Source organism: Periophthalmus magnuspinnatus, chromosome 16 (assembly GCF_009829125.3).
Source record: "Periophthalmus magnuspinnatus isolate fPerMag1 chromosome 16, fPerMag1.2.pri, whole genome shotgun sequence".
Taxonomy (NCBI): Eukaryota; Metazoa; Chordata; class Actinopteri; order Gobiiformes; family Gobiidae; genus Periophthalmus; species Periophthalmus magnuspinnatus.
The window spans coordinates 33,391,572-33,404,737 of NC_047141.1; the positions used below are offsets into that span (position 1 = coordinate 33,391,572).

The 13,166-nt window shown below is 45.1% G+C and overlaps 1 protein-coding gene across 1 annotated transcript in view; it reads right to left on the reverse strand.

The window, feature by feature from the left end:
• The window catches only part of tsnare1 (T-SNARE Domain Containing 1), a 266,917-nt gene extending 261,246 nt beyond the window's left edge, over positions 1-5,671 (reverse strand). Inside the window, exon 1 of the mRNA XM_055227705.1 lies at positions 5,572-5,671. The gene's annotated coding sequence lies outside the window, so the exon portion shown is untranslated. The remainder of the gene's footprint in view (positions 1-5,571) is intronic.
• Between the last annotated feature and the right edge of the window lie 7,495 nt (positions 5,672-13,166).

Consider the following 13,166-nt stretch of genomic DNA (forward strand, 5'->3'; position numbering starts at 1 on the left):
GAGAAACATCTGAAAAGTCTTTTTGTTTTTCCATTTTTTTCACACACACATCAGTTTTTCACCTGTCACTCAAAATAATCCAGACTAAGCACAAAGTGAAGCATTGATCTGGAACCACCAACAAAAAACAAACCACAAAAACACAAACACAAACACAAACACAAACCCTCTGTGGATCTTCACCAAAGCCCCGCCCACTCCTCCTCTGACACTGAGCGCTTTTGTTTTTTTAATAGAAAGGTTCCCCCTCAGAGCGTTTCCAGTCTGCTGCCTCGCAAAAACAACCACATCTTCAAATATCAAGTGCACACTCGCGATCTGAGCGCAGGCGGCGCTGGCGGCGCTGGCATTTTCCCCGATCGATCTCAAAGCCAGAGCCGAAGTCGTCCGTAAGTTTTCTGACAGTCTCTCCATCCCTCATTGAGCGAAGCAAAGGACCGGAGCTTTGGACAAACTCAGCACCGGGAGTCACTGCATCAATATCAACAACTACGCTCGAGTAAGTACAGAGAGGAAGAGGAGGAAGAGGAGGAGAAGAGAGGAGGAGGAGGAGGAAGAGAGGAAGAGGAAGAGAGACAGAGGAAGAGAGAGGAGCAAGGGACCGGAGCTTTGGACAAACTCAGCACCGGGAGTCACTGCATCAATATCAACAACTACGCTCGAGTAAGTACGGAGAGGAAGAGGAGGAGGAAGAGGAGGAGAAGAGAGGAAGAGGAGGAGGAAGAGAGGAAGAGGAGGAGAAGAGAGGAAGAGGAGGAGGAAGAGAGGAAGAGAGACAGAGGAAGAGAGAGGAGCAAAGGACCGGAGCTTAGGACAAACTCAGCACCGGGAGTCACTGCATCAATATCAACAACTACGCTCGAGTAAGTACAGAGAGGAAGAGGAGGAGGAAGAGGAGGAAGAGGAGGAAGAGGAGGAGAAGAGAGGAAGAGAGGAGGAGGAAGAGAGGAAGATAGGAAGAGGAGGAGAAGAGAGGAGGAGGAGGAGGTGGAAGAGGAGAGGAAGAGGAGGAGGAGGAAGAGGAGGAGGTGGAGGAGAGGAAGAGACATCGATATTACAGCTTCTGCCGATACCCGATATCAACCGATCCCAGAGCAGAGACTTTTATTTAAACTTTTATTTCCTTAAATCTAAACAAAAATAAGATCAAACTGATGTTTTTTTATGTGACGTGTTTTTGTGACGACAGAATGACTTTGTGTGAATAAAAATCCAAACATGAGACTTTCTGGGACGATATTGAGACGGCAACGTCTGATCCAGACAAAAGTATCGGCGCAGATCTGATGTCACGGACGCTTTTCTACTGAGTCTAATTTAGACTTAAAAGAGCCTCGTCCCACCTCGTGACATCATCAGGTGTTAATCCAGTCCAATCAATCCAATCCACTTTATTTATAAAGCACATTTCATAAACACATTGTTTCCAAAGTGCTGCACAGAGACAAAGTGACATAAAAAAAAAGGGAACAACAATCAAGAATAAATAGGTGCTCATTTAATTTGACTAATGACTAACTGTACATAAAATCAATAAAACACATAAAAATAAATAAAAAAACACAGAGGACCACACAACTCACGGTGTTAAAACCCAGAGAATAAAAGTGGGTCTTAAGACGAGACTTAAACTCTCTACAGTGGAGCTGTTTGAACGTGGGGGGGCAGGACGTTCCACAGTTTAGGTCCAACCACAGAAAAGGCCCTGTCCCCTCTGGTTTTAAGTCTGGTCTTAGGGACCTCGAGCTGGAGCTGGGCCTCAGACCTCAGAGCGCACCGGGGTGTAATCTGGGGCCAGACCATTCAAAGCTTTAAAAACAAACAATAAAATCTTAAAATCAACTCTAGAATTAACAGGAAGCCAGTGCAAAGATGCAAGAATTGGTGTGATATGATCGTGTTTTTTGGTTCCTAAAAGTCGTGCAGCAGAGTTTTGGACTAACTGCAGTCGGTAAAGTGAGTTTTGCGAAATGCCAGAATAAAGAATTAATCCAAACCTGCTCCTCCTGCGCTCACATTCACCAAGAATCACAACTCCAGACGACCTTGCGCCCACTGCTGGCTTCAGACAGAATCCACGACATCTCACATTTCAACAACGACATTTCAGGGGATTAGTCATGACATTTGTGTAACTTTAAGGCAAACAAAACACAAATATCCCACAGCAAAAGAGTTCAACCCACGTTTACTCATCCTGAACATTTAAAACAACTTGAGCTGAAAAAAGTGAAAGTTTGAAGCGTGAAGAAAGAAAGAAACACACCCAGACGAGAGGAGAACATGCAAACTCTGCACAAAGAGACCTGGGAATTGAACCTGCAGCTGTGGAACGTCCCGCCGCATTATTCACACACAAACGTCCAAACTCTCTATAAACGACATTCTCCGCTCTCAGATCTTAAAGTGTAAACCTCAGAGCTGTATGTCTCCTCCTCGTCACCTCGGCTTCACCTCCTCCAGACTCGTGCTCCTCCATTTATCAGAGCAAATATTGGAGCAGATGGTGATTCTGAACAGGAGCCAGACAAACGACAGTAAAATGCGGCGGAGATGGACTCGCGCTGACGCTGCAGTATCTGTCCCGGCGTCTCCGTGGAGACGTGGGCCGTTTTACACCCAAACGCCGTCGCCGCGGACACTGCTGCACACTCAGCTCGTGCAAACAGGAAAAGAGGAAAAGTCAAAGTGGACAGTAGTTTTGTGTCACTTCTGACTGCACTTTGTGAAAACGTGAGGCCGTGTGTTGCAGTGGTGCAGTGGTCGGTGCTCTCGCCCCACAGCCAGACAGTTCTGAGTTTGATTCCAGACTTTGGAGGAGCTTTATGTCTGAGTTTGCATGTTCTGCCTGTGTTTGCAGCAGTTTCCCTTAAACAACAGGAAACAACCTCACCCCGAGAAGTAGAGCCATGTTTATTTTGGCTTCATTTTTGTTGAATTAAATATTTCATTTTGGGTTTTTTTTTGCCAAATATGTTTCATACAAATCTGTGTTTTGTCGTTCACATCAAAGCTCCAGAAGCTGCTCTGTCTGTGATTCAGTTTGATTTTACTGCATAAACAACAAAACCAACTCTAAAACAAGTTTCAGTTTCAGTTACGTCATAAAACTCAGGAGAATCTTCATGAAACCACTGGATGTTTGAGCTTCACTGGACTGAACTGGGCCGTGTGACCTGGGCCGTTTGAACTGGGCCGTTTGAACTGGGCCGTTTGAACTGGGCCATTTGAACTGGGCCGTTTGAACTGGGCCATTTGACCTGTGACAGAACCGTCCAGGGATTTTGGAGGAAGAACCAAAAGTGAAACCACAACAAACCAACAAAAAACACCAAACAAACAAACAAGCAAACAAACATGGACCAGAGCAGCACTGTCAGCTTGGAAAAAAAAACAAAAAACAAAACTAAAACATTTTAAAAAAGCAGAGGAAGTTCTTTGGACAAATGAGGACGAGAAAATGTGTGTGTCTGGACAGAAGGAAGAAGTACTGGAGTGAAGTATTATAATGAAGTACTGAAGTATTATAGTGAAGTACTGGAGTGAAGTATTATAATGAAGTACTGAAGTATTATAGTGAAGTACTGGAGTGAAGTATTATAATGAAGTACTGAAGTATTATAGTGAAGTACTGGAGTGAAGTATTATAATGAAGTACTGAAGTATTATAGTGAAGTACTGGAGTGAAGTATTATAATGAAGTACTGAAGTATTATAGTGAAGTACTGGAGTGAAGTATTATAGTGAAGTACTGAAGTATTATAGTGAAGTATTGGAGTGAAGTACTGGGGCTTTTTCAACAAGAATGTCTAAATCTACAATTGTTACAAACGTTTGTTAAAGCTCCAGTGTCGCACAAAAGTGACTCCTGCAGCTTTAATCCAAGTTAGAACGATGTTACCGCATCAAAAACAGACCTGGAGTTGTGTTTTGTTTCATTTGTTTGAGTCACTTTATTATTAGTCTGTTACATCTACAAAGCTCAAAATGCTCTGTTCCACCTTGTGATGTCATCGAGTGGTAGTTTTCAAGTTAACTCCTCCTTTTACCTTTAGTTCAGTCGAGATAAGAGACAACTCCAGGACTGAAATGATCCAAATGATTCTATAAATGAAGGTGTGTGGAGTTTAAAAACACAGTGGAGCACTTCCTGTATCACCACATGATGACATCACAAGGTGGAACACAGTGTTTTCTCAGCCTAAATCTGCAGGTTTGTGTGTTAAACATGTGAGAATGAAACAAAACACAACTCCAGGTCTGTGTGTGACGAGGAAACGACATCAGAACAGATCAGAGAGCAGTGTAATTTGGTCTCTGTAAATCGTATTAATTTTAAGTGAAATCATTTTATTTCAATTTGTAATTTATAATAAAACAACTCACTGAGTTTGGTCAAGTTCATCAGTTTTATATCAAGCAAATAATCTGTTCATTTAGTTCATTTTCTTAAATTAATAAATGTATTTAAAGCCACATAAAAGTACAGTTTATGTTTCTACTTCAAATACTCAAATATATATCAGACATTTCAGTCCAGTATTTACAAAGTGGAGTAAAAGAATCTGAGCCACAAAAGTCTAAAAAATACACCTAATGTGTTGATGCATCACAATAATTACTCACAAAATTATGACATAACGTCCCATTTTAAAATCAGACCTGAACCTGTCCTCAGTCACATGACTTCCTGTCCACAGTCACATGACTTCCTGTCCCTCTAACATGGCCGCCTCCTCTTGTTTACCGTTGTCATGGTGAATCCAGCTAATCACAGTGACTCAAAACAAACTCTGAGTTTTCCCTGTGAGAATAAAAACTCAGATTCAGGGATAAAACACAGCGTCACTTCAACCTTTTCATGAAATAAAACTCAGATCAACATTATATTAAATCAAAGACAATAAAACCAGCAAATGGAGGAGCACAGCTCGAGTCAAACACAAACGAGTCAAACACAAACGAGTCAAACACAAACGAGTCAAACACAAACGAGTCAAACACAAACGAGTCAAACACAAAGAGTCAAACACAAACGAGTCAAACACAAAGAGTCAAACACAAAGAGTCAAACACAAACGAGTCAAACACAAACGAGTCAAACACAAAGAGTCAAACACAAAGAGTCAAACACAAACGAGTCAAACACAAAGAGTCAAACACAAAGGCCTCTCTTGTTTGAGCTCACACTCTCATCACGTTCATTAGTTCCATGTAATTAGCCTCGTGCTCTGTGCCACAGGAAGCTCATCAGCAGGAGCCGCCCCCCGGAGTCAGACCACCACCTTTTCACTGCTCTGCTTAAATCTTTCTCTCGTTTCCTCTCATCCTCACATCCCTCTGTCTCTTTATCCATCTTCTGTCGCTCTTTTAAATCCCAGACCACACGACACCCTCCTCATCCTCAGCTCCACACGTTTGTTTTTGTAAATCAGACACATCCTGAGGTCTCCCGGCCTCCCCTCCCCCTCCTCCTCTCTCTCCTCTTTTTCTCCCATAATCCCCCTCTTTCTCTCCCTCCGTGCTGCTCTCGTGTCACAGATTCTCTTCTACAGGCGTCAGAGCGTTTACCTTTAGTGCAGCAGAGACTGATGAAGCTCAGATTCACAGGATGGAGCAGCTTCTTCCTCTTCACACTCGACTCACAACATCACGTGACCACACCACCTGCTTCAGCTTCTGGTCATGTGACCCGCTAAGCCCCCACAAAGCACCATGGGAAATGGAGTATGAGAGGATGAAGAGTCTGTGTGAAGAGAAAAGAAACACCAAGAGAGAAGAGCCACAGAGTTTAAATGTGACTCAAATAAAACACGTCTTATTTATTTAATATCAAATAATGAATATTTATAATACGAGCTGACACATGTAACGTTTTTATTTATTTATTGATTTTTTTATTATGTTTTATTTTGTCCTTTATTTAAGCCGGTCGGTTGATTGAGACTCAGTTCTCACTGACAATAATGATCTGAACATCTCACTGAACTCACTGTGCTGTTTAGTGTTTTGATTGTTTTGTTTTAGTTTTTTCTGTTTTTTTTTTTGTTTTGATTTATTTGGATATACTAATTTATTCAATCAATTAAAATACATTCATTATTATTATTATTATTATTATTATTATTATTATTATTATTATTTTATTTATGTATTTATTTTTTTTACAATTTGACTTGATTTAATTTGTGTAGTTGGTTGAGTCTTGGTGAAGCTTTTTTCACAGTGGCTCAGTTGGTAGAGCGTTTGTCCACTGATCTGAAGGTTGGTCGTGCTCCCATAGATGAATGGTGTTGTTGTGTCCTTGGGCAAGACACTTCTCTCCAGTGTCTGTGTGTCGTGGTGTGTGCACTGGTGTGTGTGATGTGTGTGTGTGATGTGTGTGTGTGTGATGTGTGTGTGATGTGTGTGTGTGTGTGATGTGTGTGTGTGATGTGTGTGTGTGATGTGTGTGTGTGTGTGATGTGTGTGTGTGATGTGTGTGTGTGATGTGTGTGTGTGATGTGTGTGTGTGATGTGTGTGTGTGATGTGTGTGTGATGTGTGTGTGATGTGTGTGTGTGTGATGTGTGTGTGATGTGTGTGTGTGTGATGTGTGTGTGTGATGTGTGTGTGTGATGTGTGTGTGTGTGATGTGTGTGTGTGATGTGTGTGTGTGATGTGTGTGTGTGATGTGTGTGTCGCTTTGACTCTTGAAGGTGGAAAATCTCTGTATAAAAACTCTGTCCATTCACCGTTTTACTCACTAAATATAAAATGATTTTATATCAAAATGAAGCAGAGTAAATATTTGCAGTGGCGTTCACAGAATATTATCAGTGTATAATGTGGCGGTGGAGACACGACGGTTTGGCCGCGCTCCACGTCCTTGGCTCCGGTTCAGTCCAGACCTGAGAGGACCCGCAGAGACCCCAGCACCGCTCTGAAGTCTGGGTCAGGTCCAGCTGATCCCGGGTCAGATCTGGACCCCTCGCCCCCCGTGGCTCCTCTGCGGCTTTAGAGAAAACGTCTGTTCAACAAGAATCATGTGGAGAGACACTTTGAACCGACTTTATCAATCCAGACTCAGATTATGACGTGAATCAGTGTCAGGACTTAAACTGTGTGGGTGCTGTCTCTCAAAAGAAGCCGAGTCCAGAAATAAGGTTCCACAGGTTTATTGAAGTGTTGAGTATGAACAGAAATGACTTTATTTTACAGATTAAGTGTCTCATTCATTTGACCCAATTGAGAGAGCCCAGACCAGGTCAGTGAGTTCAGTTTTCTGCCCTGGAACCTTCTTCAGGGGGACACATTTGGCCGTGACACCTAAGGCAGACGACGTGGGTAAGATGAAATTCAACAATTCAATTACAAACAATTAGCTGATACACAACACTTTGATCAATAAAACATTTTAAACTTGTTTGTGCGTCGTCCTTGTTTCCGCAGCCTCACAGACCGACTTATGTAACGGACGAGCTGCATTAAAGTACCTGCTGTTCATGTTTTGGGGCGACCGGAATGACGCCGAGACACAGGGAGAACATGCAAACTCTGCACAGAAAAGCTAGAACGAGGGAGGCACGAGCGAACCTGAAACGCGTTAGCCACTCTGCCACTTCTTATCAACCTGAAACCCATCGATAAGTTGGATTTTTGGAGCATCTTGTGGGACTTTGACCATCCTCAGCTCCGTTAGAACTTACTCTGCGTGTTCCACCTCACGCTCCAAGTCGACGTGCTCGCCTCAGATGTTTAAATATTTCTAACAGACATAAACATTTAGGGAAACCTTTAGAGAATCGGCGTACGCTTCAGAAATGTGCTCTAAAACCACGGGAGCGTTCAGTCTTAAATCCTCAAAGTGACAGTGAAGAGACGAGCTCATAAAGACAGGATCCTCCTCCATCACGGAATAAATGTGCGACAGTGACGGCCCCCGGTCCAAACGCCACTTACCCGCCTGATTAACCCGCGCCATCAGTCTTCAACGCCACCGGACTCGAGCAGAGAACAGCCAAAACAATATGACCACTGGAGAACACGACGCAGAGAGGAGCAACTGGAGGGATTTGAGCGAGTGGAAGACGAAAAGGAAGGAAACGGGACAAATGTACGTCCATTTCTGAGCGACGCAAAAGAGAAAACCACATTATGGACTTTGGACGGAGGACAACAAACATCGCCGCTGGATTAAGAAGCCAAAATACAGAAAAACGCAGACGAGGGGGCGTTTTTACTGTCACGCACCTGCGATACTGTCCTGAAGAAGTCGGACTGCAGATGGCGCTGTCCTCCCGCCTCCACCGGTACAAAAACAGCACCAAAATCTGTTTAAATCAGCGGAACGGACACGCCACAGCGGCATCACGTGACCACTGTGAGGCGCTACTGAGCAGAGCCCAAACTGTCAAAACAAACTAAACCTCGGTCTGAATTGGTGGATTAAAATAAAAATAGTTTTGCAAAGAAACAAAGCTCCAAAGTGTCGTTTATTCTGTTTTATAAGTTTGCAGTACTTGGCTGTTATAATCTGTGGTAGTAAGAGCTGAGAGCGAGCGCAGCGGCAGATGGTGAGGGTGGAGGGTCTAAGCAGAGTGGAGGAGAGTGGAGGAGAGTGGAGGAGAGTGGAGGACGACTTTAAGATGTTTGCCACTAAAACAGCCCTCAGTCTGTGGTCCATCACTTCAACTGTTTCCTTCTGACGCACAAACATTCACTGCACAGATCAGGAGGGCTGGTGCTTTTACACACACACACACACACACACACCCCCACACACACACACACGGGACATGACCACAGGACAGAGGTGTAGCGCCACCACCTGGGCCCTGGTGACTTGAAATTGTGTCCGTGAATCGAGACGTGAACATTACAAACATAAGATCGTGTTTAGATCTCGTGCCTCCCTGTGAAAAGGCTCCAGATTTGCTTTATACCGACTCAGCTTCATCCTCGGGCAGGTTCTGCTGACGATAAACACAAACCTCACGGAAAAAACGCCTGAGTTTGTCCATTTTCAGATCTGGGTCTATAAACACCGCACTGTCGTCTCTGCTCCTCACCAGACCTGACGCGTAACACACTCTGAAGTTTCATATAGTTGTCCCTTTTACGGTCTCGCCGTTTTGTGGATTTTTTTAGTAGAATTTTGCGTGATTTTTGTTTTTTGTTTTTTACAGTGTATGAACGTGCATTGTGTCGTGCGTCCTGATTGGCTGTTGGACTGTAGACCATTGTGTCGTGCGTCCTGATTGGCTGTTGGACTGTAGACCATTGTGTCGTGCGTCCTGATTGGCTGTTGGACTGTAGACCATTGTGTCGTGCGTCCTGATTGGCTGTTGGACTGTAGACCATTGTCCATCAGTCTCCTCCGTGCCGTGTCTCCTGTCCAGTACAGAATGTGTTCAGACAAATTTACATAAACGTTGGATCTCAGTGTGACTCTGAAGTGCTGTACGTTTGCGATTCGTTTTCTCCCCGACAAAACCCACAATGTCGATGAAACGTTCTGCACCGACAAAGACGCCTACGAAGGTTTGAACTTTGAGAGAGTTTAAACGAGAGAGAAATGTGAGAAAATGTTAACGCCTGTGTGAGAAAAGTGTATAAAGTGTGTGGTGAGGGGTTTGACAGACAAAAACAGAGAATAATGTAAAAAATAAAGATGATACTTCGTGGATTTCACCTGTTGTGGGTGATTTTTAAAACTTAACCCCTGCCATAAACGAGAGAACTGTATCACTGAACTAAGACGTAGATGATAAATGATAAATATAATTAATCTCATTTACGTCACTGACACAAAAACTAAATGTTCCTCATGGTTAAAAACATGAGCTGCAGAAATAAACTCTGAGTTTGTGTCTTTATTTATTCAATTCTTTAAAGCTCAGATCTTATTGTAGAACAGAAAAATAACTAAATGTTCTCGTTTAGAACAAAGAGAAAGTTCCCACGATCGACACGGACTCAAAAACGACGGGTCCATCTTCTGTTTTCATCTCGATGTCGTGATTTTCAGGTGAGTCTGAGACGGAGCAAAGAGGAGAAACATGAAGATGAACAGAACAGCACGGAAATATGGAGGAGGGAGGAGGAGAGAGGGAGGAGGAGGAGAAGAGAGGGAGGAGGAGGAAGAGAGAGGGAGGAGGAGGAGAAGAGAGGGAGGAGGAGGAGGAAGGGAGGAGGAGGAGGAGAGAGGGAGGAGGAGAGAGGAAGAGGAGGAGAGAGGGAGGAGGAGGAAGAGAGAGAAGGAGGAGGAAGAGAGAGGGAGGAGGAGGAGAAGAGAGGGAGGAGGAGGAGAAAGGGAGGAGGAGGAGGAGAGAGGGAGGAGGAGAGAGGAAGAGGAGGAGAGAGGGAGGAGGAGGAAGAGAGAGAAGGAGGAGGAAGAGAGAGGGAGGAGGAAGAGGAAGAGAGAGGGAGGAAGAGGAGGAGAAAGAGGAGGAGGAGGAAGAGGAGGAAGAGGAGGAGGAGGAGGAGGAAGAGGAGGAGGGGAGACGAGGCAGACGGACATTTAACAGGACAGATTCTCTCACATTATGGAGTCCTCACATTCCACATGGCTCAGGACGTTCAGCAGCGCCAAAAAGGACGGGACAGGAGGGCACAGAGCGGGCACAGGGCGGGCAGGGGGCGGGCACAGAGCGGGCAGGGGGCGGGCACAGAGCGGGCAGGGGGCGGGCACAGAGCGGGCAGGGGGCGGGCACAGAGCGGGCAGGGGGCGGGCACAGAGCGGGCAGGGGGCGGGCACACATACTAATGAACAGAGCAGGGGCCATGTGGACACAGACCTGGAGCTGATTTAAGACGAGAGACGCTGCTTCTGCTCAGATAAAACATCACAGACCAGACACACAGAGCACAGTGGACGATGTGTGGGGGAGCGTTTGACCCCATGACCCCATGACCCCATGACCCCTGACCCAGCCTCAGTGTATTTTGTATAGAATTGTTAAACAGGTTTGTTCTCGAAACAAAGGCAAGAAAAGTGTCTAAACCTCATCCTGACCCGTGAGTCTGTTTCAGGTCTGACCCCTGACCTCAGTGTTTAGGAGCATCTGACCTTAAAGCTCAGGGGGGTTTGACCTCTGGCCCACAGCTGTGAACAGGAGAGAGAGTTTACTTCATGATATTTCAATTTAAATCTCCAACAGTTGAGACGTGGCTTCGTTTAGACGGAGGTGAAGCAGGTGATGAGGGTGTGACGCTGAGAGACTCGAAAACCAACAATCAGGAGTTTAAAAGTCTGTAAATGTAGTTTTTAAATTATTATTATTATTGTTGTTGTAGTGCAGTGTGTTCTTTATATTACCCATAATTCCAAAGGGTAAACTCACTCTCAGTTTGACTCATTTAAACTGGGCCTGGGTCGTTTCTCTCTGTGATCAGTTTGTGGATTAAACGAGTCTCACTTTGGATTCTGTCGTATAAATAAACATAAAAAGAGCCGGTCTTTAAAAGGCTCTTTGAACAGCTCTTTAAACGGCTCTTTGAAGCGAACGGATCCCATAAAAGAGCCAAAAGTCCCCTCACTGCCGTCGACCCGCGCAGTAACGAGGAAATCCTTCTCTCCCGGCGCAGCCCCAGCGCAAACATCACTTTTGTTTACACCTCAAAACACCGGCGTTTATTCACACTGGCTCCGCCCCCTCACCTCGCCTAACCCGCGGTATCTTTAACGTCCAGCGCGGTCCGCAGAATGGCCCAGTTATGACTCGTATCTGTCACCGGTTAATGTGCTGAGGCTCGGGTGACATTTTGCCGTTTTACTCTCGATGTGAGATTTTCTCTGGCACCGCGAGCGAACACGAGCTGCCAACGCCGTCCTCCAAATGAAGTCGTCTGGCTGACACATCACAGAGCCAATTAAACCGCATTACCCACAAGGCACCGGGAGGCTCCAAATGTCATATCAATCGTCATGTTGCAGATCAGTGGACAGCGTGACGACTGGCTGTTAGCGGGTGTCCATGAGTCCTCTGCGGCGTGGGTTTGTCGATGCGTTTGGCGAGCGCGGTCATTTCCACGTAAAACAAAAAAAAAAAAAAAAACAAACTTTAACAAATGGTAAAAATGTTCTTTCTGTGTTTTAAATAAAGACGTCTAAGAGGTCGGACTAATATTTCCAGATGATTTCTCCTCATTTATGTTTCAGCAGAACTCGGCCGTGAATAAAACATATTTTCTCCTCCTTTTTTTGTTCTTTATTTTTTTTTTTCTCCGTTGTTCCTTCTCAGACTCTGCCAAAGCTCAGCTCTTCCCCAGAGACGTTTTGGTCCATTTTTGGATCATCGCTCCATCGTCTTTGTCTCCGTCTCATCCTTTTCTCCATCTCTAACTCTCCCAGGACATGGTCACGGTGGCTCAGTTGGTAGAGCGTTTGACTCCAGCTCGAGACGTAAACATCGTGGGTCGAGTGTTTGGATCTGCTCTCTTCTTCTCCTCTTTCATCTCTTTGACCATTCTGGGGGTGGAGAGATTTTGGGCCTTGATGATCCTCTCTCCTCTCTGTCTCTCCTCCTCTTCTCTTTCTCTCTCCTCTCTGTCTCTCCTCCTCCTCTCTTTCTCTCTCTTTGTCTCTCCTCCTCCTCTCTTTCTCTCTCTTTGTCTCTCCTCCTCCTCTCTGTCTCTCCTCCTCTTCTCTTTCTCTCTCCTCTCCTCTGGTCTCACATCTCTTCCTCTCCTTCTCTCTCCTCTCTTCTCCTCTGTCTCCTCCTCTTCTCTCCTTTTCTTCTCTCCTTTCTGTATTTTTGTTCCTGATAAAATCTTCCAGTTCTTTATCTTAAATATTTAAAGCTCAGACTTTTTTCCTCATAAAGAGTGAATCTGTTGTTTCCTCTTAAAGTGTCACGTGTGTGAACTCGTCTCATTATGAAACTCTCTGGAAACACGTAAGAAACATCTATGTGAGCCTCAGGGAGGAGAGAGGAGGAGAGAGGAGGCACGAGGAGAGAGGAGGCACAAGGAGGAGGAGGCACGAGGAGGAGGACGGGAGACACGAGGAGGAGGACGGGAGACACGAGGAGAGAGGAGACACGAGGAGGAGGATGGGCGACAGGAGGAGGGAGGACGGGTTTGTGAGAGTCTCTGAAGTGTCAGTGACTGCAGCACAGAGCTCGACCTCGGGTTGGGCTCCTGACCAGTGACCCCTGACCCCTGACCCCAGTGGACAGTGGGTCA